General features: G+C 36.7%; 1 long non-coding RNA gene across 1 annotated transcript in view; it reads right to left on the reverse strand.

Moving 5' to 3' along the window:
• Positions 1-1,078: 1,078 nt before the first annotated feature.
• The window catches only part of LOC110310105 (uncharacterized), a 77,212-nt gene continuing 52,655 nt past the window's right edge, over positions 1,079-25,635 (reverse strand). The window contains exons 2-3 of the long non-coding RNA XR_002379800.3: positions 20,209-20,263; positions 1,079-1,191 (exon numbers count right to left, since the gene is read on the reverse strand). This is a non-coding gene — a long non-coding RNA (uncharacterized LOC110310105). The remainder of the gene's footprint in view (positions 1,192-20,208; positions 20,264-25,635) is intronic.

A 25,635-nucleotide genomic window follows, 5' to 3' on the forward strand; every position in this document is an offset into this window, starting at 1 on the left:
CTCTGACTGCTCCACATCCCACACCTCCTTCCCACCCCAACTCATCTCCACGTGGATGCCCCACACCCACCCAACCTGACCTCAAAACTCCCTGGGGCCTCAAGTCTCTTGAGGATTAGGTGCTTCATCTCTGAATGAACACAGACCTGGAAGTCCTCTACTGTATGTGTGTTAGAGGCCCCTAACACACATACAACTGAAAAGAATTATTAAAGAAGAAAATTTAGGGAAATTCTAGAGGCTGACAAGCTGTAATTGAATTGCTAGGTTTTTAATGTTTAACTTTAGAAACAAGAAACTTGTAGGAATAGGAAGAGATTTCCATCATGCAAGTTTATGACAAGCCTTGGTAGTTTCCTGAAGGCCAAAGCAAGCAGTTTTAGGAATCCTGATGTTCTTCTATTCTTTAGAGAATTGTAATAAAGATAGGAATCATATTGAAACAAGGGTACAAGACATAGACATCAGGAAGGCATCCTAGCTCATGCCTACCTTCCTGAACAGACTTGTCAGACCCAGAACTTTACTGATTGACTGCCCTTCCTTAAACAAAGAAGCTGGACAACATTTTTGAATCAAAGGAAAGGAACAGTGGTCTTACACCAAATATGAAAGACATATAGAGGAAGGAAAGGAAGAATTAAATAAAGATTAGGGATTGAACTTTTATAAAAAGCAAAGTTTGATATAATAGGTTAGTGGGAAATAACTTTTGATCTATTAATCTTATGCCAAACTGAAACAAAATCAAATTCAAATAGAGTCATCCTGTCTAGCATTTCTGTAGCCATAAGGCTTTCCAACACCAATTTTAAGCAAGAAGATATTGAGTTTAAAGAAAATTGATTTTATCATAATGTTAAGTTTTAGTTCTCATAACATTGCTGTTTGCTCTCTTTGTTCTTCTTTCAATATTCTTATGTAGTCAGGGAAAGCTTTAGAAGAAAATGTATTTAGAAAAGCTGTGTAATCAATGAATAAAATTTCCGAGGAAATGATTCTATGTATAAATAAAGCTTGAAAGGAATAAAAGTTGTCAGAGTAGGAAAAGCCTTACTGAGCTGTGCTTCCTCTCATGAAGCAAATCACATCCAGTATCTTATCCTTGTATCCCTTCACTGCTCTGGCATGCATCCTTCTCCAGACCCTGCCCTCAGCTGAAGCTGGTGCCTGGCAAAGAAGGCCATGAATCTGAAAGAGAGCAAAGAGGGGTATTATGGGAGTCTTCATAAAAAAGGGGGAAATTATATAATTATATTACAATCTCAAAAATAATAAAATAATAAAAATACACCAAATATTCAAATGAACAAAACTATTTCTGAGGTGTTTAAAGGTCTTAAATGCTTTCTATCTTCTCCTCCATTTGCAGGCTACAATTCTTTTCTCTGTTACCCTAGGATAATAACATAAATATGAGAAAGGACCTGAGACATATAATGTAAAGGTCAAGAGTGCTGCCATAACTGATATTAAAATTCAATTTTATAGAAAACATATAGAAACTACACAATCCTTCTTTTAATTCCTAAGAGTATAATTTACCAGAATATTTATAAAACTATTCACTTTTGAGACTTTCTAATTACTTCTTCATCTGCATGTCCTATGTGAAGCCTGTTAACTAATTTAAATCATATATATATATATATAATATTTATTTATTTGTTTATTTATTTATTTGATGGGTACCCAAATAAGGCTAATTACCTGACTAATTTTTGGAACTTTATCTCTAATAATTATTATCAATTATTTCAGACAAAAGACCAACATATTACACATAGAAACAAAAATCACAGTCATTAATTGCTTTTTAAAACTTTATTGGAGTAGCAATCATTCAGGGTACAAATGGAAGGCATCATACAGAAAGCTAGTTAGAATCTCTGCATGCTTGTAGATTTTATCCAGGGTGTACCTTCTGACCCATCCTGCCATTCATTTGACTGTGATCAACACATTTTCTATTATCTTCTTACAAATCCTCTTCTACTTGCTCACTCCTTACAATCAAAGGAGGGCAGTGTTCAGGTGTCATGTTTCACAAATACAAAGTTGTTCTCCAAGCCACATTTGTGACTATATTTTTCTCTTTTTGAGTTATTTCATTATTTTCTGAAGAACACTGCTCTTGTTACTAAATGGTAATCTAACCTTTTCTTTATTGATACCTGTATTAGTCAGTTATTTAGAGTCACAGAACTTATGAAATATCTCTTCATATAAAGGGGATTTATTGTAATGATTTACAGTCTGTAGTCCAACAAACCAAAATTAGGCAGCTGTGAATGAGAAGTCCAGTAGTTGTACAGTCCCATGCGGCTAGTTGTTTCACGTTGTCTTCTGTATAAGCTGGAATCCTGAAGAAATGGGTTGCAACAGATGTGCTGGCAAGTAAATCCAAGTAGGCAAAAAGTGATTCTTCTACTTCAAATATCCTGTAGGCCTCTAACAGAAATTTACTTTGCCCTGGATGCCCTTGAACTCAAAGATCTGTTTGTCTCAGTCTCCTGGGATTAAAGGCATGTATTACCTTGCCTGGACCAAAGCTTTTCATGGTCACTGTGCCTCAAGATCTCCATGTCAAGATCCAGTCAGCAGCCTGTGTTTCTAGTCTCAAGATCGAAATCACAAGCATGCCTGCCATTTCTGAATTGTAGTTCATTCCACATGTAGTCAAGTTGATAACCAAGAATATTCATCAAAATACCTGACTCTACATCTTAGGGTCTTAGGAATCCTTTTAAATAATCTTCCTCTACCACTTCTCTCTCCTTCATTAGTGAACTTGTGAACAGCCTTATAAAAGTATCTTTACCTAGGAGGGCTCAGTTAACCATGGGCAACACCATACCTGCACAAGACATCCCAAATTGTATAAATCAGGATGAGCAAGACTTGAGGAGAAAGCCAGTAAGCAGTACTCCTCCAAAGCTTCTATATCAGTTCCTGCCTCAAGTTCCCCTGACTTCCTCGCTGATGGAATATGATCTGAGAGTTGCAAAAACAAAATAAATCTTTTCTTCTCCAAGTTGCTTTAGACCAACTATCTGTTTCATTAGAACAATAGAAACCCTAACTAAGACAGAAATTGATATCAGGTCATGGAGTATTGCTACTAGATAACAGAAACTCCTCAAGCCTTCTCTGCCATGTATCTCTGCCATTATATTCTGAATTACTATAGGCTCAAAGCAGTACTTTCAAGTGATTATGTGTTGAAATCATGAGCCATCATAAAACTTTTTGGTAACATATTTGACTAAGCACATTGTTTTTAAAAGGTGGAAAGAAACTCACTGAATTTTGTTTTCTGCTGTTTTGATAGACTATCTTAACAAAAGTACCTTAAGTGAGAGGATTTATTTGGGTTGCAGTTCACTGATGAGAGGCCCTCAAGGTAGCAAATTCTTAAAGCATCTGTCACACATGGAAGCTTGTACTAGCTTAACTTCTCCATTCTTATTCAGAAATTTCTAGGGAACAATGCCAATGGAATTAATGTAATCACAATAATCCCCCATAGACATGCTCACATGCCAAACTAATCTAGATAATTCCTCATTGATTTCCTTTTGTGGTGATTTTATATTTGTATCAATTTGACATTTAAAACTATCTCAAGCATATACTGTAAAAAGCAAAACTGGCAAAAAGACACTTCTGGAAAATGTTAACAAAACTTTTAAATATATTAAGTGATGCTCACAATTAGGAAGTGAATTAAAACCAGAACTTCAAAAATGAGGAAATTTACAACATCTTTTTTAGTCTATGAAATGACTATATATTGTAGGCACTAGACTGATTCAAATTTATACAAGATCTTTTGAAATATTTTAGTAATATCAAGGTAAACTTACCCTAGGCAAAATTAGTTCTAGTTTTCAGTCTTATAATTATATTCCTGACAGAAATATTAGCATATCTTCACAAAAGAAATATAAAATGGTGTTTGGAAAAGCACTGGTTATAAAATCAGTCTATTGCCAGCCTAACGCAGATCTAGTTTGTAAATTGTGCAGAATTCTTACAGTATATTGCTACATATCTATAGGAACAAAATAGTTGCCAAAGATAATAATGACAGGGAAACAAAGTAGTTGTTTAAAAAAAAGATATGGAGTCTGCAGAGGTGAGAGTGAGGACCACAGAGGCAGACAGCTTCTGGGACAGGCGGGAGCCACAGAGCCACTGAGGCCAAGTAACTTATAAAGGCAAGCCTATCAGAATTACACCAGATTTTTCACCAGAGACTATGAAAGCCAGAAGATCCTGGACGGATGTTATACAGACACTAAAAGAACACAAATTCCAGCCCAGGCTACTATACCCAGCCAAACTCTCAATTAACATAGATGGAGAAACAAAAGTATTCCACGACAAAACCAAATTCACACATTATCTCTCCATGAATCCAGCCCTTCAAAGGATAATAACAGGAAAAAACCAATACAAGGACGGGAACCACGCCCTAGAAACAACAAGAAGGTAATCCCTCAACAAACCTAAAAGAAGACAGCCACAAGAACAGAATGCTAACTTTAACAACAAAAATAACAGGAAACAACAATTACTTTTCCTTAATATCTCTTAATATCAATGGACTCAACTCCCCGATAAAAAGACATAGACTAACAAACTGGCTACACAAACAAGACCCAACATTTTGCTGCTTACAGGAAACTCATCTCAGAGAAAAAGATAGACACTACCTCAGAATGAAAGGCTGGAAAACAATTTTCCAAGCAAATGGCATGAAGAAACAAGCTGGAGTAGCCATTCTAATATCTGATAAGATTGACTTCCAACACAAAGTCATTAAAAAAGACAGGGAGGGACACTTCATACTCATCAAAGGTAAAATCCTCCAAGAGGAACTATCAATCCTGAATATCTATGCTCCAAATACAAAGGCAGCCACATTCATTAAAGAAACTTTAGTAAATCTCAAAGCACACATTGCACCTCATACAATAATAGTGGGAGACTTCAACACACCACTTTCAACAATGGACAGATCATGGAAACAGAAACTAAACAGGGACACAGTGAAACTAACAGAAGTTATGGATCAAATGGATCTGGCAGATATCTACAGAACATTTTACCCTAAAACAAAAGGATATACCTTCTTCTCAGCACCTCATGGTACCTTCTCCAAAATTGACCACGTAATTGGTCACAAAACAGGCCTCAACAGATACAAAAATATTGAAATTGTCCCATGCATCCTATCAGATCACCATGGACTAAGGCTGATCTTCAATAACAAAATAAATAATAGAAAGCCAACCTTCACGTGGAAACTGAACAACATGCTTCTAAATGATACCTTGGTCAAGGAAGGAATAAAGAAAGAAATTAAGGACTTTTCAGAGTTCAATGAAAATGAAGCCACAACATACCCAAACTTATGGGACGCAATGAAAGCATTTCTAAGAGGAAAACTCATAGCTCTGAGTGCCTCGAAAAAGAAACTAGAGAGAGCACACATTAGCAGCTTGACAACACACCTAAAAGCACTAGAACAAAAGGAAGCAAATTCACCCAAGAGGAGTAGACGGCAGGAAATAATCAAACTCAGGGGCGAAATCAATCAAGTGGAAACAAGAACTATTCAAAGAATCAACCAATCAAGGAGCTGGTTCTTTGAGAAAATCAACAAGATAGATAAACCCTTAGCCAGACTCACTAGAGGGCACAGGAAAAGCATTCTAATTAACAAAATCAGAAATGAAAAAGGAGACATAACAACAGATCCTGAAGACATCCAAAACACCATCAGATCCTTCTACCAAAGGCTATACTCAACAAAACTGGAGAACCTGGATGAAATGGAGAAGTTCCTAGACAGATGCCAGGTACCAAAGTTGAACCAAGATCAGGTTAATGATCTAAACAGCCCTATATCCCCCAAAGAAATAGAAGCAGTCATTAATAGTCTCCCAACCAAAAAAAGCCCAGGACCAGATGGGTTTAGTGCAGAGTTCTATCAGACCTTCAAAGAAGATCTAATCCCAGTTCTTCACAAACTATTCCACAAAATAGAAACAGAAGGTACTCTACCCAACTCATTCTATGAAGCCACAATTACTCTGATACCTAAACCACAAAAAGACCCAACAAAGATAGAAAACTTCAGGCCAATATCCCTTATGAATATTGATGCAAAAATCCTCAATAAAGTTCTTGCTAACCGAATCCAAGAACACATCAAAACAATCATCCATCCTGACCAAGTAGGTTTCATCCCAGGGATGCAGGGATGGTTCAATATACAGAAATCCATCAACGTAATCCAGTATATAAACAAACTCAAAGACAAAAACCACATGGTCATCTCGTTAGATGCGGAAAAAGCATTTGACAAGATCCAACACCCATTCATGATAAAAGTCTTGGAAAGATCAGGAATTCAAGGCCCATACCTAAACATGATAAAAGCAATATACAGCAAACCAGTAGCCAACATCAAAGTAAATGGTGAGAAGCTTGAAGCAATCCCTCTAAAATCAGGGACTAGACAAGGCTGTCCACTTTCTCCATACCTATTCAACATAGTACTTGAAGTCCTAGCCAGAGCAATTCGACAACAAAAGGAGATCAAAGGGATACAAATTGGAAAAGATGAAGTCAAAATATCACTTTTTGCAGATGATATGATAGTATATATAAGTGACCCTAAAAATTCCACCAGAGAACTCCTAAGCCTGATAAACAGCTTCGGTGAAATAGCTGGATATAAAATTAACTCAAACAAATCAATGACCTTTCTCTACACAAAGAATAAACAGGCTGAGAAAGAAATTAGGGAAACAACACCCTTCTCAATAGTCACAAATAATATAAAATATCTTGGCGTGACTCTAACTAAAGAAGTGAAAGATCTGTATAATAAAAACTTCAAGTCTCTGAAGAAAGAAATTCTAGAAGATCTCAGAAGATGGAAAGATCTCCCATGCTCATGGATTGGCAGGATCAACATTTTAAAAATGGCTATCTTGCCAAAAGCAATCTACAGATTCAATGCAATCCCCATCAAAATTCCAACTCAATTCTTCAACGAATTAGAAAGTGCAATCTGCAAATTCATCTGGAATAACAAAAAACCTAGGATAGCAAAAACTCTTCTCAAGGATAAAAGAACCTCTGGTGGAATCACCATGCTGGACCTAAAGCTTTACTACAGAGCAATTGTGATAAAAACGGCGTGGTACAGGTATAGTGACGGACAAATAGACCCATGGAATATAATTGAAGACCCAGATATGAACCCACACACCTACGGTCACTTGATCTTCGACAAGGGAGCTAAAACCATCCAGTGGAAGAAAGACAGCATTTTCAACAAATGGTGCTGGCACAACTGGTTGTTTTCATGTAGAAGAATGCGAATCGATCCATTCCTATCTCCTTGTACTAAGGTCAAGTCTAAGTTTATCAAGGAACTTCACATAAAACCAGAGACACTGAAACTTATAGAGGAGAAAGTGGGGAAAAGCCTTGAAGATATGGGCACAGGGGAAAAATTCTTGAATAGAACAGCAATGGCTTGTGCTGTAAGATCGAGAATTGACAAGTGGGACCTCATGAAACTGCAAAGCTTCTGCAAGGCAAAAGACACCATCAATAAGACAAAAAAACCACCAACAGATTGGGAAAGGATCTTCACCTATCCTAAATCAGATAAGGGTCTAATATCCAATATATATAAGGAACTCAAGAAGGTGGACTCCAGAAAGTCAAATAACCCCATTAAAAAATGGGGCTCAGAACTGAACAAAGAATTCTCACCTGAAGAATACCAAATGGCAGAGAAGCACCTGAAAAAATGTTCAACATCCTTAATCATCAGGGAAATGCAAATCAAAACAACCCTGAGATTCCACCTCACACCAGTCAGAATGGCTAAGATAAAAAATTCAGGTGACAGCAGATGCTGGTGAGAATGTGGAGAAAGAGGAACACTCCTCCATTGTTGGTGGGATTGCAAGCTTGTACAACCACTCTGGAAATCAGTCTGGTGGTTCCTCAGAAAATTGGACATAGTACTACCGGAGGATCCAGCAATACCTCTCCTGGGCATATATCCAGAAGATGTCCCAACCGGTAAGAAGGACACATGCTCCACTATGTTCATAGCAGCCCTATTTATAATAGCCAGAAGCTGGAAAGAACCCAGATGTCCCTCAACAGAGGAATGGATACAGAAATTATGGTACATTTACACAATGGAGTACTACTCAGCTATTAAAAAGAATGAATTTATGAAATTCCTAGCCAAATGGATGGACCTGGAGGGCATCATCTTGAGTGAAGTAACACAATCACAAAAGAACTCACACAATATGTATTCACTGATAAGTGGATATTAGCCCAAAACTTAGGATACCCAAGATATAAGATACAATTTGCTAAACGCATGAAACTCAAGAAGAATGAAGACCAAAATGTGGACACTGTGCCCCTTCTTAGAATTGGGAATAAAACACCCATGGAAGGAGTTACAGAGAGAAAGCTTGGAGCTGTTATGAAAGGATGGACCATCTAGAGACTGCCGTATCCAGGGATCCATCCCATAATCAGCTTCTAAACGCGGACACCATTGCATACACTAGCAAGATTTTGCTGAAAGGACCCAAAGATAGCTGTCTCTTGTGAGACTATGCAGTGGCCTAGCAAACACAGGAGTGGATGCTCACAGTCAGCTATTGGATGTATCACAGGGCTCCCAATCGAGAAGCTAGAGAAAGTACCCAAGGAGCTAAAGGGATCTGCAACCCTATAGTTGGAACAACATTATGAACTAACCAGTACCCCGGAGCTCTTGTCTCTAGCTGCATATGTATCGAAAGATGGCCTATTCGGCCATCACTGGAAAGAGAGGCCCATTGGACTTGCAAACTTTATATGCCCCAATATAGGGGAATGCCAGGACCAAAAGAATGGGAATGGGTGGGTAGGGAAGTGGGGGGCGCTATGGGGGACTTTTGGGATAGCATTGGAAATGTAATTGAGGAAAATATGTAATAAAAAATATTAAAAATTAAAAAAATAAAATAAAATAAAATAAAATATCCAAACAAAAAAAGATATGTTATAATTATGTATATTTAGCAGGCAAATCTAATCTATTGTGCTAAAGTTCAGACTAATGACTTTCTTTAAGGAGGTTATATGATAGAAAAGGGATATGGGAGTGTTCTAGAAGGCAAAAACATGTACTCAGTCTTGACCTAGGTTATATTTTGGTGATCTTGTGCAAATCTATCTTCTAGTATGATATTTTGATATGTTGTAAATTAAAATGGAAAAGATGCACCCCCTCTCTCTTTCTCCTTACCATTATTTATAATGTAAGTATGGATGTGATAGTTGCTATATAAAGCTATTTGGAGCTAACAGTGATGAAATAAAGTTCTTAGGTCGACAAAATATAGAAGACTGTTGGATACAGAAGACATGACTGTCAGTTTATGGCTTTTTTTTTTAGAAAAAAAAAAAAAACAATAGATTTCATTTTATTCCATGCCATGTAAGAAATATTTGGTGTTTTCTAAGATGAGAAGAATATGACAAAATCAGAGTTTATCCTAGAAATTTTAATTGAGTATATCAGATTATTTTTTCTGATAGCAATAACCAAAGTACAAAATTTAATGAGATTGAATATGAACTCTTGACCAACATCACTATTACCACAAGAGATGGTCTCCATGAGAAACTACAGAAAAAATGGAGATTTAATAATATTCAGATTTACATTACCAATGCTATTTTTTCTCAGAGATATTATCTAATAAAAAAATCTTGTATGTTCATGAATCCTGATGCATCCAAGATCTCAGATAGAAACTATTTCATAATTAATTATACAGGTTACCTGCATGCTTTCAGGATTATAGCCTCACTGTTCATAAGTAAAGCAAAATTTAGTTAAGAATAGAAAGCAAAAAAATTAAGTATGCTCAATATACAAGGATTATAATTATAGTTTAGTTTTCTAATGAGTTGTGAACGGTCAGTTTATTTAAACCACCTAACATTTAGTAATAAAGCCTCTGAATATATTTGATATAATTCCATACAATTCCAAACCTTTGCTAACTCTGGCAGATATATGAGTGACTTGCATATACTATAGTGATGATATTAGTATGCTTAAAATGTTTTTTGTCAGATATACTTCACATTGAAAGGTCATTGTCCTTATTACAAGATGGAACATCTTCAGGGTATATACCCAGGAGAGGTATTGCTGGATCTTCTAGTAGTACTATGTCCAATTTTCTGAGGAACCACCAGACTAATAACAAAGTCGTTATACAAGCTTGCAATCCCACCAACAATGGATGATTGTCCCTCTTTCTTCACATCCTCACCAGCATCTGCTGTCACCTGAATTTTTGATCTTGGCCATTCTGACTGGTGTGAGGTGGAATCTCAGGGTTGTTTTGATTTGCATTCCCCTGATGATTAAGGATGTTGAACATTTTTTCAGGTGCTTCTCAGTCATTCAGTATTCCTCAGGTGAGACTTCTTTGTTTAGCTCTGTACCCCATTTTTTAATAGTGTTATTTGATTTTCTAGAGTCCATCTTCTTGAGTTCTTTATATATATTGGATATTAGTCCCCTATCTGATTTAGGATTGATAAAAATCCTTTCCCAATTTGTTGGTGGCCTTTTTGTCTTATTGACAATATCGTTTGCCTTACTGAAGCTTCACAATATTATGAGGCCCCATTTGTCAATTCTCTATCTTACAGCACAAGCCATTGCTGTTCTGTTCAGGAATTTTTCCCCTGTGCCCATATTTTCGAGGATTTTCTCCCTTTCTACTCTATAAGATTCAGTGTCTCTGGTTTTATGTGAAGTTCCTTGATCCACTTAGACTTGGCCTCAGTTCAAGAAGATAAGAATGGATCAATTCGTATGCTTTTACATGCTAACTGCCAGTTGTGCCAGCACCATTTGTTGAAAATGCTGTCTTTTTTCCATGCGTGTTTTAGCACCCTTGTCAAAGATCAAGTGACCATGGGTGTGTGGGTTCATTTCTGGGACTTCATTTCTATTCCATTGACCTACCTGTCTGTCGCTGTACCAGTACCATGCAGTTTTTATCACAATTGCTTTGTAGTACAGCTTGAGGTCAGGCATGGTGATTCCAACAGAGGTTCTTTTATCCTTGAGAATAGTTTTTGCTATCCTATGTTTTTTGTTATTCCAGATGAATTTGCAAATTGCCCTTTCTACTTCAGTGAAGAATTGAGTTGGAATTTTGATGGGAATGTATAGATTGCTTACGGCGAGATAACCATTTTGACTATATTGATCCTGCAAATCCAAGAGCATGGGAGATCTTTCCATTTTCTGAGATCTTCTTTGATTTCTTTCTTCAGCGACTTGAAGTTCTTATCATACAGAAAGATGTTCCAAATTGTAATAAGGACACATACTTCACTATGTTCATAGCAGGCTTATTTATAAAGCCAGAAGCTGGAAAGAACCCAGATGTCTCTAAACAGAGGAATGGATTCAGAAAATGTGGTACATGTATACAATGGACTACTACTCAGCTATTAAAAACAATGAATTTATGAAATTCTTAGGCAAATAGATGGATCTGGAAGATATCATGCTGAGTGAGGTAACCTAATCACAAAAGAACACACATGATATGCACTCACTGATAAGTGGATATTAGCCCAGAAACTTAGAATACCCAAGATACAATTTGCAAATCACATGAAACTCAAGAAGAAGGAAGACCAAAGTGTGTATACTTTGCTCCTTCTTAGAATGGGAAACAAAATACCCATGGAAGGAGTTACAGAGACAAAGTTTGGATCTGAGATGGAAGGAAAGATCATCCATAGACTGCCCCACCCGGGGATCCTTCCCATTTACAACCACCAAACCCAGACACTATTGCAAATGCCAGAAAGATTTTGCTTACAGAACCCTGACATAGCTCTCTCTTGTGAGTCTATGCCAATGCCTGACAAATACAGAAGTGGATGTTCAAAGTCATCTATTGAATGGAACACAGGACTCCTAAGGAAGGAGCTAGAGAAAGTACCCAAGGAGCTAAAGGGGTCTGCAACCCTATAGGAGGAACAACAATATGAACTAACCTGTACCCCCCAGAGCTGTGTCTATAATTGCATATGTAGCAGAAGATGACCTAGTAGGCCATCAATGGGAGGAGAAGCCCTTGGTATTGCAAAGATCAAATGCCCCAGTACAGGGAATGTTAGGGCCAGGCAGCAGGAGTGGGTGGGTTGCAGAGAAGGGGGCTTTGGGGATAGCATTTGAAATGTAAATGAAGAAGATATCTAATTTAAAAAAAGAAAAAAAAAACAGAAAGGTCATTGTCTGGAAAAATCTATCCTTATGCCTGTTCCAATTTCTCTTTCAAATAAAAGTCTTTGAACAAAAGCTTTATTTCTATGTGAATTTTATTCATGTTTTGATCATATTGTTCCATCCAACTCTTCCCAAATCTAGCCTCCTTCCTTACCAACTCAACTCTCTTCTACTCTATCTATCTATCTATCTATCTATCTATCTATCTATCTATCTATCTATCTATCTCTATCTCTATCTCTCTCTCTCTCTCTCCTCTTTCTTTTTTTTCTGTCAAGACCAATTTGGGTTAGCAGCTATTAGTTTTGAATAGCTATTCTGCTGCAGGTTAGAATTCATGTCCAGTTCCTCTTTCTATGCTGGAATTTGGCTTGTGTTTGGACTGATCTTCAGCAAGAGCTTTGAGTTCCTATGGGCAACTGTCATAATATGCCTAGATATATACTGTTTCTTTGTAATCATCAACCACCTCTGGCATAGATTCTTTTTGACTCCTCTACTACAATGAGCACTGAGAAGTAGAAGCATTCTCTATATTTTTCATTTTCTAGTAAACATTCTGTATTCTCTTATTCTACATCCCTTAAACAAATGTGAACCTCTGTGTTAACCACCATCTACTTCAAAGAGAAGTTTCACTGTTGAGGATTGATAGGTGCATTTATCTACAGATATAATGGTAAATCACAAGGAGTTAGTTTTATACTATATCAATCTAGCAAATAATAGTGGTAAGTCCTTCCCTAAGGTCTATTTCCTGCCTAACTTCAGGTTCTTGGCCCATTATGGTGACAGATATGGGTTTTATCTTGTGGATTAGGACTTAAATATAATCAGAATATGGTTGCTTGTACCTATAATGTCCATTCCACTAATTCTTCCATTACCAGGCATGTCTTCCCAGAACAGACATCATAGTAGCTCACAGGGTTCACAGATGGGGACAGCAGATGACAGTTTTACTCCCCTGTTAGCTTTCATTTTACCTTCCATCTTTATGAATTTTAAACTAAATCCTTGAATGAAATGTATATATTTAAAATATATTGGGTGTGTACAAAACTGGCATTTGAATTACAATATGACATATATCTCTGTCACCATGGAAACTAACCTCATCACAATATTGTATACTTTCCTTATTAATAAACACAATTGGCAGTTTTCAACTTCAAAAGTATTTAACAATATGAATATTCTTTTGGTAGAATATTATTTATATGCTAGCCTCACACTCTTATTTATTTATTTATTTATTTATTTATTTATTTATTTATTTCCCTTTAAATCCTGCTCACTGTCCCTCCCAGTCACCTCTCCTATGATCCTTCCTCCTTCCCTCTCTTTTTCTCTTCTGATTGGGTGGGAACCCCCTGGGTATTCCCTCACCCTGACACATCAAGTGTCTGAGCCTCACACTATTTTAATAGACTGTCTTTCCTCAATGTTATATTGGATAATCCTTACTTGATCTGAAATTCCTGTTTTTCAAAGTTTTGTACTTAATATTTTAGTGGTGTCATTCTGTGACTACCCCTGGAAATAGTCATCCATAGTCATTGCTTCAACTATTTTCATGCCACTTATAAAATTAAGCTTTCTGTCTTGGTATCTCTTATGTTTCTATAAAAGACCACAAATTTTATAATTTATAGGGAAAAGGCCCACACTTTACATCGTTTGAGTCTGATGAGTTTAATATCAAAGATTCACTATTTGGTAATGGGATTCTTGTTTTTTCTGACATGGTAGTAAGAATCATAGAGCCAGAAAATGTACTTCCTGGTATTCCTTATGTTATCATTCTTTCATATATAATCCCTGAACATAAATTTTATGTCTCATTAATAAGTGTGTTTAACATGCTTTTTCTATCTTTGTCCATGTTCCCCTTGGCCTTAATTATTGCTCAACTCTACCATATAGTCCAACCAAATATGCACTGATACTGAATGAACACCCATTCATACCAATTAAACACTTAATGTATACTTTAGATAAGATTTTTTTCTTCCTTTAGCCTTCACTCTACCAGAAACATATTCCAAATTTGGTTTACCATAATTTTAAATGCTGCCTTTATAGTCAAAGGTTCAAAGGTTCCTGTGGGGCAGCAATGGATACACATATCTTACTGTTTAAAAAGTAGCTTGATGAGGATTCTGGCGCAAATGACTACACTTAAAACTGATGTTTTACCAACATAAAATTTAAAATAGCTTTCTACTATCTGCTAAATCTCCCCTTTCTCTCCCTTCCCCCTCTCCCTCTCCCTCTCCCTTTCCTCCTCCCCCTGCCCCTCACCCTCTCCCTCTCTTTCTCCTCCCTATTCCTCTCTCTCTCTCTTCTCCCTCTCCCCCTCTCCCCCCTCCCTTTCCCCCTCTCCCTCTCCCCCACCCCCCTCTCTGTCCCTCTCTCTGTCTCCCTCTCTCTCTGGGTGTCAGGTTGTATGTGTATGCATGTGTGTGTAAAACCACCCCAAGTTTCTTGAATTTCTAAGGTGTAACATACTTCTTAATACAAAATTGAAGAAATTTAAGGGTTTAATTCAGCTAAAATATAAATGAAATATTCTCAATTTTTTTTGTAAAACTCTTGACAAAATCATAGCATCCCATGCTCCATGTACATAGTTCATGGAGTTTTAAGTAGTATCAAGAATAATTTTTTAACAATTTATAATGGATTTGTTAAAAGCATATAACTGCTATAAAGACGTTCATATAAAAATGATAAAAGCCCACCATTAAACTCTTTAAAAATTGTAGATCACATGTAAATATAGTATTCCAAAATTTATAACTTAATTGGAGCCATTCTTAGGCAAAATTAATCAGACTTGTTCTGACAGCTGTCAGTTGGTGGAGGAGTCTTGTGGATATCATTTTCATTGCTGGGATGGTCTCTCTGATTGATAGCTCTAAATGTCAATGAGATTTATGACTTCATCACAGGAAATAGTGCACATGTCAAAATAAACATTTCCATTTTTCTTATTTTACTCCTAACCAAGAAAACTGTACAAAAGACTAAATGTTGTCTATACATGTGTTTCTGATTTGGTTGTGTATGTGTGTGTATGTGTGTGTGTGTGTGTGTGTGTGTGTGTGTGTGATTTAATTTTGACCTTACTTCTTGAGAATTAATGTTCTGTAGTCTATTGACATTCTGAGAAAGCAGAGAGGTAGGTAAGCTGAATAACACTCTGAAACTAAGGTGTTCAGCATGATCTTTCAGTAATCTTTCATTATGATCATATTACAGGGTCCCTTTATAATGTAAGATACTGAGCTTTCTTTGGACAATAAAAATGAAAGCATTTTTCTTTTAAAATATATCTAGAATCTACTTGCTTATCTTCTGTTTCTAATGTTATTCATTTGACCAATTTAATTTCCTTCTTCCATAACTGCTGAGGCTCATAAACTCCTCTTATTCTCTCACATTCATTAGACAGCAATTATTTTGTCACATTTACAGCTATCATCATTCATTTTCCCTGTTTTTTATTTAATTTTTATTTTTTTGGAGAATTTTTATATCATCTCTGCTCTTCTATCTGTAGAAACACCCTCCAACTTCTACATATCTTTCTCAATTTCATGCATTTTCTTCTTTCAGCTATTTTCAAAACACCCATACATACTTCTTACTGAGTTCATTTAGTGTTGTTCATAAGTACTGTGTTTAAGGCTGAATACGTGGGACTGGATAACCTAGTAGTACTGTCCCTAAAATGCTTTTGTATAGCAAAGTAAATAATCCAGTGAAGAAGAAATCCAAAGAGTGGGAGAATTTTGGCACCTATATATTTAACAGAGCATTAATATTTAAAAATGAAAAGAACTAAAAATAGCAATGAATTAAAAAAAAACAAGTCACATAATGGATTATTGATCTAACCAATGAGTTTTCAAAAGAAAAAGGGAAATGGCTAAGAAATTTTCTAAAAGGTATTCAACAAACATTACCAATTAGAGAAATGAAAATTAAAACTACTTTGAGATTTCATCTTGTCAATCAAAATAGATAAGTTCAAGAAAACAGCTGACAAATGCTGGTGAGGATGTGAGGAAAGAAGAATCCCCATTTGTGGTTGTTGTGATTGACAATTGGTACAATCTCTAAGGAAGTGAGAGTGAAGACTTCACAGAGAGCTTAAGATAGACCTACAACCAGTCCTTGATATATGACTAAAGGACTTGACACCTTGATCAACAAACACCTGTAGAAGCTTGTTCATTGCTGCTCTGTTCACATTAACCAAAAAATAGAAAAAACAAAAATTATTCAGTTGGTGAATAAGTGGTGAAAAGATGATAAAGCACACATTGGGATGCTATCAAATGTCAGATGCCTGCTCCAGCTGGGAAACAAACTGAGTTGCAACACAGTCAGGCAAAGGTTAAATACTAATGATCCTTGGGCTTATAATCGTAATATTTGTGCTTTAATAACATCTAGTTTCTTTCTCTGTAACTCTTTTACTATTTGTGCTTTAATAAGCACTGGTTTCTTTTCTCTCTTGCTTAAGAACATCATGCTGGCCAGGTGAGAGGCTAGGAACTCATTAACTCATTGTAAAACAGAGAGAAAAGAAAGAAAAAGAATTAAAATCTTCTACACAGGCAATATGCACAGGCATGCACACATTCTGGTTAGGACCAACTACCGACCACCTATCTTGTCAATTCCACAAGTGATCATGAATGCTTACATACACATACCTATATTTGGTAAGTAAAGAAAAAAAAAACATAAGCAAGTTCCATTGAACAAGCACGTATGCAGAAAGAATGCATTTATCCTGGATGAGCAGCCTTTATTGCTCTGAGAAAGAAAAAAATCATACATTTTTATTGCTTAAAGTAATAAAAGCCCCTAAGTAAGAAAAAAAGTCCTGTCTCTCTATTGGTGAAAGAAAGAAAGAAAAAAGTCTGTCCCTTATTCTTAGTTTTTATACATTCTCGGGATGAATGATCACACAGTTTTTGAAGCATCATTATGTTCCAACAGCTCATAGGAAGCTTAAAACATTAACTCAAGTCATAAGTAAATAAGGAGTTATAGCAGAAATATTTACAGGTTTTTCCATTAAGACTAGTACCTAACTTGACATTCATTATCCATCTTATTCATCCAGGAGTTCATTAAAAGTTCAAAACAATAATTTTTATGTCATAAGTTAGCATGATTTTGTCAGGAGGCAAATCATCTGCCTTATTTTTCATTAGTTTTGAACTTTTGTATAGATAAATCCAGTCAATATTTTATGTTCTGTCCATTCCCAGTTTATGACTTTTAGTTATCATATAATTGTTTCACAGCTAGCCTAGCAGGACAGTTTTCCCTGATTGTTAATTTGTTCCAAGCTTGCTCTTATTCTAGTGTAAATAGTCCTTGATACATGAAGGCTTCCAGAGCTCTAATTACATCTTTCCTACTATGGAGCACTCCAAATTATTTGTACACATTTCAGAATTCTATAGAATCATTATTAGGAACTATGAAATTATCAATTTGTCTACATAGGATTACTACAAGAGCTATAGAAAAATCACCCAGTAGGGTGGGCTAATGCTCAGGGATCATTATAATATATAATAATGACAGAAAAGGAATGTCAATAACAAGAATCAATCCTGAGATGAGATCTTTGAAATCCCTGCAATTCAGAGTTTACCCATGTTGGCCCTGCAAAACTATGAGTCATCCCCAGAAAAGTCACCTGCATGCCTTTAGCCTCTCTAAGATGGCTTCTGAAATACAGCTGTAAGAAAAAAAATTAATCATTACATTTTTTAGGTAAATGTACAAACTAGAAAGCATAAGTGCGGTAAGTCAGACCCCAAAAGACAAAGGCTACACATTCTCTTTCATTTGCAGATTTTATTGATGAATTTTTATATTTGAGTATATAACCTGAAATAACTGAAGGATTCAGAATCGTAGAAAATGACCATAGAGTGTGACTTTTCTAGAGAGGAGAGTAATACTACACATATACTAGACACTATAAAGTAGCAAACAGAAAGAATGAGTGATGACTCTAGCTATGGACAGGTAAGGAGAGAAATATAGATGGATTATTAAAAAAAGGAGAGATAAATAATATTAATGATATTTGAATAAAAACCACATAGAAACATCATTGTACAAGCTTACTAGATAGATAGATAGATAGATAGATAGATAGATAGATAGATAGATAGATAGATAGATAGAGATAGAGATATATGATATGTACAATATATGATATATATGCATATATATGTCATATATATGACCTATATGTCAGATAACATTTATTTTTATTATTGATAGCATATATAAATACATACTATTAATTTTAAATTGTTTAAAACTAAATATTTTTTATTACGTATTTTCCTCAATTACATTTCCAATGCTATCCCAAAAGTCCCCCATACCCTCCCCCCCACTTCCCTACCCACCCATCCCCATTTTTTGGACCTGGCGTTCCCCTGTACTGGGGCATATAAAGTTCGCAAGTCCAATGGGCCTCTCTTTCCAGTGATGGCCGACTAGGTCATCTTTTGATACATATGCAGCTAGAGTCAAGAGCTCCGGGGTACTGGTTAGTTCATAATGTTGTTGCACCTACAGGGTTGCAGATCTCTTTAGCTCCTTGGATACTAAAGAAGGGGGAACAAAATACCCATGGGAAGAGATACAGAGACAAAATGCAAAGCAGAGACTGAAGGAAAGGCCATCAGAGACTGCCCTACCTGGTAATCCATCCCATATACACTCACCAAACCCAGACACTATTGTGGATGCCAACAAGTGCTTGCTGACAGGAACCTAATACAGCTGTCTCCTGAGAGACTCTGCCAGTGCCTGACAAATACAGAAGTGGATGCCTGCACTAAACCATGGACTGAGCACAGAGTCCCCAATGGAGGAGCTAGAGAAAGGACCCAAGGAGCTGAAGGGGTTTGCAGCCCCATAGCAGGAACAACAATATGAACCAACCAGTATCCCCAGAACTCCCAGGAACTAAACCACCAACCAAAGAGTACACATGTAGCAGAGGATGGCCTTTTTGGACATCAATGGGAGGAGAAACCTTTGGTCCTGAGAAGGCTCGATGCCCCAGTGTAGTGGAATGCCCCAGGACAGGGAAGTGGGAGTGGATGGGTTAGTGATCAGGGGAATGGGGATAGGATAGGGAGTTTTTGGAGGAGAAATCAGGAAAGGTGATAACATTTGGAATACAAATAAAAAATATCTAATAAAAATTTTAAAAATTCCTTTATATACAACCCCCCCCAAAAAAAAACTAATATAAATGTCATTTCCAAGCATGGGAAACCTCCATTTGAGTTGCTGATTAAGGGATCCTAAGAGAATCCTAAAGCAACATAGACTTACCTCCAAGAACTTGAAAGAAACACTCTATTGTAACAAAATCACTCAGACAGACAATCAGACAGACAATTCATGAGAATTGAGCTGGAACTGACCTGGAATCCTGCTCCCTAGAACTAGCTGTTGGTGTTGGAAGATGCTGTGTAAGCTACCAGTGGAAAAAAAATCAAGTAATAGTCCACTACAACTGTATAAGTCCAGGAAAATACCCCCATTGATGCAGTACTGGCTTTTATTTTAGTAGCAATCAACAGTTGTTTAATTCTACATAAGAGCTACCCAATCACAGAGAATTCATGCCTGGTATTATAAATATAACCAACTATACCTGGCTATAGAGGTCATAGACCGCAGAGGAGACCTTAGTACTGCCATTTTCCCAAGAGAGTGTATCTATCTTATACATATTTATCCTTATGTTAACAGATAAGTGTAGTACTCACCCTCTGCCAAAGTGTTTCTTTTTACATCAGTGGAGGATATTGCACACATCTTCTTCTAGTCAAAACACAGAGAAAATGTGATGTAGGTTACCCAATGAAAAATGATGCTTCTACAATGTGGTTCCTATACCCAAGGCTCAAGAACTTTGTGGAAAGTGGGACAAAAAGAAGGTAAAAGCAAGAGGAACAGGACACCATGTGCTAGATAGTCTCTTCTAGACAAGGCAGGGAGCTACATCCATGAAATCTCAAGAATAACATTTGCTTAAGGAAGACATGAATAGTGAAACACTAATCAATATGTCTTTGTGGACGGTGGAAATTTCACAAGGACCCACCCTTACATTAAGTGCTATAGACAATCAATAGAGTAGATACTAACCTCATTCTTAAATGTTTTCAAGCCTAAGTTTTAGTCTCTGGTGGATTCAGCTATGCTTCCTTCTCTAGCCTCAATCTGATACCTCGTTCTCCCTTCTGAAGAAGCTCTGCCTTTTTGGTCCTGACTCAATTCTTATACTTTTCATGCCCTTGCCTAAATCAGACTTATCCCCTTTTTACAAACTTCTTCATACATTTCTTTGACTCAGCCAGTTTCTTCTTTTTAATACTTTCATTTGTGACCATGTATTGGAGAATCTTTTTTTCTTCCAGTAGATTATTTGCTTTAATATTATATTTGATAGCAATTAAAAGGTAAGAAACTACAATTAAGCAAGTTGAGAAGGTTCAATGAATTTAACTATTACTATGAAAACCCTTAATATAAAAGTCTTTTTTAAAATTATCTGCCTGCAGAAATTATTCTTTTAATACAGTCAAAGCTTTTTTAATTTCCTGAAACATACTGATTTTCATATTTTGGGCTGCAATATTTTCTGATACAAATTATAGCTCTGTGTCGTTAAAAATAGAACATTCAGAAAATAATAGGTTCTACTATGATGAACATAAAATAGGATGTATCATAAAAATTGCTACTGTATCTCTGTAATTTATGGCCTTCCCTGAGAAGGTCTTAAAGTATTGAGAGAGAAACTAAAGACATGGAAGAAAATCTCAAAATGTCAATCTAATCCAAATGTAATGATACACTTTTATGAAAATATTTCTCAACTCATAAAAGACTCTTCTTTTAATAGACTTCACAGAATAGTTAATAATAATCCTTAAGATCATTTAAGACCATGCACTTACATGCCATTCTACTGTGTTCTCAGCCCATTTTAAGTTTAATCTGCTGTGAAGAAAAGAAAGTAACCAACTTTACTCTGTCTTGGATTTCCCATATATTTAACTTTTACAACCCAAGCTTTATGGCAACCTAATTTTAATCATAAATTAAGTACTATTCCATGTCTCTGACCCAAAATAATATTTGTGTGCATTGTGGTAATTATTTGCTGAAAAGCAGTCAACAGTTTGGAACAAACTTTATACAACAAATACCTGTCACAAATCTTGGAAGTAACCTGTGGATATAGTTTGATAGTATAGGTTTACAGTACTGAGTAATTTTTAGGTCATCTGGAGGAACAATAAAGTTACTTTTAAACAGTAAAAATCTGTAAAAGATTTCTGTAAATAGCCCCAATCTCTTTGTGATTTACTAAATAAAGAAGAAAGCCCGTTGTTAGAGTCAGACACAGACAAAAGACGCACAGACAAACACAAACACACACACACACACACACACACACACACAGAGGGGGTATGACAGACAGGATATAACCACAAACACTGGAAGAGAACATGAGAACTCAAATTAGTCTGTCTCTTGGTCAAATTGCTTCATGGGGAAGAGCTTTGTTTTTGTTTCTTAATCCAACGTTGACACATTTTGCTGCCTCTGAGTTTATCTTCATTCTATGAAACCATGCATCTAATGGCAGAGAATGTTCTCCTTCCCAGTATGTACAGACTTCACTTGGGTAAATAAACTGCTTCTGTGATGACCTTTTCTTTTTGTTAAGAGAAGCTTTCATTCAGAAATATATTGGATGGAGAAACCACTGTCTGAGAAAAAACAAAAACAAAAACAAAAAAACCCTGAAGAGCTAATGCTAACCTGAGAATCTCAAGGAGGAAAAACCAAATCCTCTATTGTAGTTAAAGAAAGCTGCTATTTGGAGTACATATGTACCTGGCCAGCTTACTGCATCACCCTAAATGGGGATTTGTGATAGGAGCCCCTGCCTGCCTATTGAAGTCCCTTTGATTGGAGAGATCAAGGAAGGTGTTCACAGGGGAAAGAGAGCACTTCTAGGGGACAACACTTTTATCACTCTCATTTTAAGGAAGAAATTAAAGTTCAGAAATCTGAAAATAAATAAATAAATGTTTATTTTTCAATTATGATAAACTAATAAAATCTAACAAGATAGGCTCCTGTGTTTTGTCAACTGGAATTTTTATACATCTCCAGAAAGATACAATGAAAGGGAAGAAACAAGGTGAATGATACAAGTCATGTCAATGGGGTTGCAAGCAGTTTACATGAGATCTAAGAAACAAACTTATTCTTAATTACCAATAGGAATTTAACTTACAAGGACTTAACATATAACAAATAGGAAGTTATCTTAGCTGTGTTAACAAAACCCTTAACATGAAAGGTGTATTTTTCTGGTTTTGGTTTCCCATTAACTTGCAAGGCATATTGCTTTTCCTTTAGTCTCACACAAATTATATTTTCTGGATTTCCTAATAAATAACTGGAGAGTGTGGAAAGTGTTTTTTCACATGTCAATATAGCTTGGCCTTCTCAGGAAACATTTTAATAACAATCTAAGAGGATATGTAACTCTGTATAAACTTGAAGATAATGGCATACTTCCTTGGAAATATTTCCCTTTCTGGATACCTTTTCTCCCATTCAGGTGTTCTGTGTCAATCTTACTTTTTCATTCTCAGTCTCACTCCCAGATTCCTGTTTATATTAACCTCTTTTGACTCCTAGGATGAGTATCTTCGTAGCCACAAAACAAAACAAAACCCCAGATCCCAATGACAAGATTCATCCAGAGAGCTGTTAAACATTTTATAAAGAGGTAATACTTGGCCTTCATAATTCTGAGGTACAGGAAATTAAAGCAAAATATATTATGTAAAGGAACCTGTAATCGGTCAGGTGCTCCCTCCCAAAACACAATTATTCGCAAACTGCATCCAAACACCTATTTTCACATAGAGATCCTTTACTAAGCATTAAAGAAAAGCAAACAGGATGATTTTTTTTTTATTCAGGTGGAAAACTACAGATCTTGCAGGAGTGATTTTTAAGAGGAAAAAGGAGGAGGTCTATATTAGAATGGGCTATGATATAATAGTATGGTTTGATTAGGTATATTAATTATAATAGCCAAAGGGGGATTTTGATTTCTAGACATTAGTACTTTAATAGTTGGAACTAGATAATCAGTCTTAGGAATGAATCTAGCATAGGAAAATGTCCAAATTAAAAAAAAAAAAAAAACAGACCTTGATAGCTAGCTTTAGGGATGTAATCTCTGATTTACAAAGAAGGACTAGGAAAGGTCAAAGCCTGCTAGCACCATGTTTGCCATGCTCAGGCCTGCTAGAGCTCTTCACTTATAGCTGTTCCTTTTACTTATAAAAATGATTTCCACTGTCCAGAGGTTTTATATCCTTTTGTCTAAGTTTTGGTCTTAACAATAAATTTTTTCAATGCATAAATGTTGGAGAGAACACACACACACACACACACACAAGAATATCTTCTTGAATTGGAAATTAGAATCTGAGTAAACAAGTCTCTGTTTTGCTTTGTGTTGTTAAACAATAATGTTAATGATGAAACATACAACACAAACTGAAGAGAAATGATATTACTCAATCTTAATTAAGGTTCCATTGCTATGAAGAGACACCATTACCAAGACAACTCTTAAAAAGGCAAACATTTAATTGGGACTGGCTTACAGTCTCAGAGGTTTAGTCCATTATCATCATAGCAGGAAGCATGGCAGCATGCTGGCAGACAAAATGCTAGGGAGTTCTGAGCTCTGAGTTCTGAATCTTTTTTTTTTCTTTTCTCTTTATTGGATATTTTATGTACCTACATTTCAAATGTTATCCCCTTTCCCAGTTTCCCCTCCAGAATATCCCTCTGCCAACCCCCGTTCCCCTGCTTCTATGAGGATGTACCCCCTCTTACCCACCCACTCCCACCTGATTGCCCTTGCATCCTCCTACACTGAGGAATTGAGCTTTCACAGGACTAAGGGCTTCTCCTCCTATTGATGCCAGACAATGCCATCCACTGCTACATATGTGGCTGGAAACAAAGGTCCCTCCATGTGTACTCTTTGGTTCGTGGTTTAGTCCCTGGGAGCTCTGAGGGTTCTGGTTTGTTGATATTGTAGTTCTTCCTAAGGGGTTGCAAACCCCTTCAGAATCTTCAGTCCTTTCCCTAGCTCCTCCACTGTGGTCCCCATGCTCAGTACAATGGTTGGCTGTGAGCATCTTCATCTGTATTTGTCAGTCTCTGCCAGAGGCTATCTGGAGACAGCTATATCAGTCTCTTGTCTGATGCTTCTTGGCATCAGCAATAGTGTCTGGGTTTTGTGTCTGTATATGGGATGGATCCCCAGGTGGGGCAGTCTCTAGATGGTCTTACCTTCAGTCTCTGTCTCATAGTTTGTTCCTGTATTTCCTATAGACAGGAGCCCTTTGGAGTGAAGAATTTGGAGATGAGTAAGTAGCCCCATACCCCAAGTGGGGGCCTTGCCTAGCCTCTGGATCTGATCTCTACAGGTTCTGCCTCCCCTTTCTTGGACATAATCTCATCCCCGTTCGTCCTGGGAACCTCTTGATTTCCTGGCGTCTTAGACTTGCTGGCAGCTACACCCAGTTCTTTATCTTGATTCTGTGGCAACTAGGAAGATGCTCTCTTCCAGGAAGCTAGGAAGAGGATCTCAAAGCCTACCCCCACCCCCACAGTAACACAATGCCTACAACCAGACCTCACTTACTCCAAAAGGGCGATACATTTTAATAGGGCCACTCCCTGAGCCAAGCATATTCAAAATCCCATACCCACCTTTCCATTAAGTATTCAGCATGAGCACTTACAATTTTGCTGCTGTATTCCACTTACCCAGTAACACATCCATGGGACAAGTAATTTTATCACTCTTATTTTAGATTTAAAAAAAATTAAAGTTTAGAAAATCTAAAAAGAATAAAATAAAACTTTAGGGCACCAGCACCAGGTCACCTTGGGCACAGAGTTGGCAGACATCCCCAAGGTCCCCTAGAGGACTCTCCACACAATCTTAGGGCTACCAGTGAGTGGAACACAACTTCTGTTCCAATCCAATCACACAGGACCTGAGACAGCACTAGGGAAGCAGAAAACACAGGCTGACCAGGGTCCAAATCCCTTCTGGTCAGCACCAGCACCAG

The sequence above is a fragment of the Mus caroli genome, unplaced genomic scaffold (assembly GCF_978045245.1).
Source record: "Mus caroli unplaced genomic scaffold, Mus_caroli_1 scaffold_2, whole genome shotgun sequence".
Lineage (NCBI taxonomy): Eukaryota > Metazoa > Chordata > Mammalia > Rodentia > Muridae > Mus > Mus caroli.